The sequence below is a fragment of the Perognathus longimembris genome, chromosome 18, assembly GCF_023159225.1.
Source record: "Perognathus longimembris pacificus isolate PPM17 chromosome 18, ASM2315922v1, whole genome shotgun sequence".
In the NCBI taxonomy this organism is placed as follows: Eukaryota; Metazoa; Chordata; class Mammalia; order Rodentia; family Heteromyidae; genus Perognathus; species Perognathus longimembris.
In genome coordinates, this window is record NC_063178.1 from 46,131,179 (window position 1) to 46,133,235 (window position 2,057).

Below are 2,057 nucleotides of genomic sequence, written 5' to 3' on the forward strand. Positions count from 1 at the left end.
CACCTGACCCCCAAGGGCTAATGTCACTCTGAGCACGCCGAGCCAGGGCGGGGTTGGTAGGCGCCGGGCTGGCTGGCATGGGGTTGGTCCAACCGGTTTCTCTGGATTCCAATCCAGAGAAGGTAGCAGGGCCGCATTCCCGAGGGCTGGGGGAGGGGCATCAAGCCCCTTCCATCAAGGGGAAAGATGGACCCCAACAGTTTCTGTCTAGTATATGTCCTCTGGTGTTGTCTTAGATGAGTTGATTAACTGAAGACTTTCCCAAACCGATGAGACTCTTGAGTTCTCCCTGCGGGAGGATTGCTCTTACTTTCTAAGGTTACAGGGTGTACCAATACCTTCACACACAGGTTGCATTTGTGTGATTGCTCTCATTTCTCGTCCTGGCAAGGTTTAAATGAGATACTGAATGATTTCACTCACTGATGACACACATCACTTTTTCTCTAGTGTGTAATTTCTTAGGTGAAAAAGGCTGGAGCCCAAACCAAAAACTTTCTCACAGAAGTGACACTAACCGTGCTTCTCTCCACTGTGTATTCTCTCATGTCTGCACGGTGAGATGACAGACTGAAGGCTTTCCCACAGATGTGACATTCATAGGATTTCTCTCCTGTGTGTAATCTCTCATGTGTGGCATGTTGAGATGACGCAGCAAAGGCTTTCCCACAGGAGTGACACTCATAGGGCTTCTCTCCAGTGTGTATTCTCCCATATGCGCCAAGAGATGATTGCACAGTGAAGGTTTTCCCATAGGTGCGACATTCATAGGGTTTCTCTCCAGTGTGTATTCTCTCATGTGCAGCATGAGAAGGTTTCACAGTGAAGGCTTTCCCACAGGTGCGATATTCATAGGGTTTCTCTCCAATGTGTATTCGCTCATGTGTGGCATGGTTAGATAGCTGAGTGAAGGCTTTCCCACAGAAGTGACACTCATAGGGCTTCTCTCCAGTGAGTATTCTTTCATGTGCGGCATTAGAAGATTGCAGAGCGAAGGATTTCCCACATGTGCGACATTCATAGGTTTTCTCTCCAGTGTGAACTGTGCTATGTCTCTTAAGGTGACTTGGTCATTTGAAGGCATTTCCACAGATGTGACATTCATGCCCTTTCTCTTCAGTGTGTTCTGTTATGTGTCTTCAGGGCACTTGGGCTTTGGGAGGCTTCCCCACTGGAAGAACACGCCTGTTCTTTCTCTCCGGCATGTGCTCCTTCCTGATTTCCAGGATGAGACAGCTGAGTGACTGCCTCCCACACACAGAGGGGACCTTCATCTGCCCCTCCTCCTCTGGGCATGTCCTCCTGCTGTCGTAAGTGACTTGGCTGAATGGAGGGGGTAGTACACAGGTGGCTGTCCTTAACTTCCTGGATAGTGTTTCCTCCCTCCTGCCAACTGAGCTCCCTGGGTTGACCGAGTACTTGCCCCAGGTCACTATCCTCACATGCACTGACTCCTCCATGGGCAGTCATATGGTGACTGGACTTAGAAGGAACAAAGGCTGTCCTACACAAACTACAACCATGTGATTTCCCTCCAGTGTGAGTTACTTTGTGTTTACAGCGTTCATCGCTCTCAACATAGACTTTAGCACATAGACCACAGTCATGCTGTCTGTTTTCCTCGAGAGACGCACTGCATTGTCTAATGTCTAACAAATTCTTCATAATGCCATTGCCATATAGATGATCAATTTCTTTGTGTTCCAGGTGCTCAGGAGGTGCTCAGGAGTGAATATTCATGGTGGTTCTCTCTCCAGTGTAGGCTAACACAGGAGATGTCTTCTGCATCCTTTAACAAACTCTGTGTCAATGAAGAGTTTTGAGTCTTCATTTCTGTTGAGTCATTCCTGTCAAGTGAGTCTTGCAGATTAAAAGATTTCTGCTGTGGGAAGATGATGAAACTTGATCATCAATTGTTCACATTCATCTCCATGGCCATTTCTCTACATGAGAATGCTAGACTACTTAGCCTAGACATAAAACATATTATAACTGGGCACTGATAGTTCATGCCTGTAATCGAAGGTACCAACACGGATAACATCTGAGTATCATGG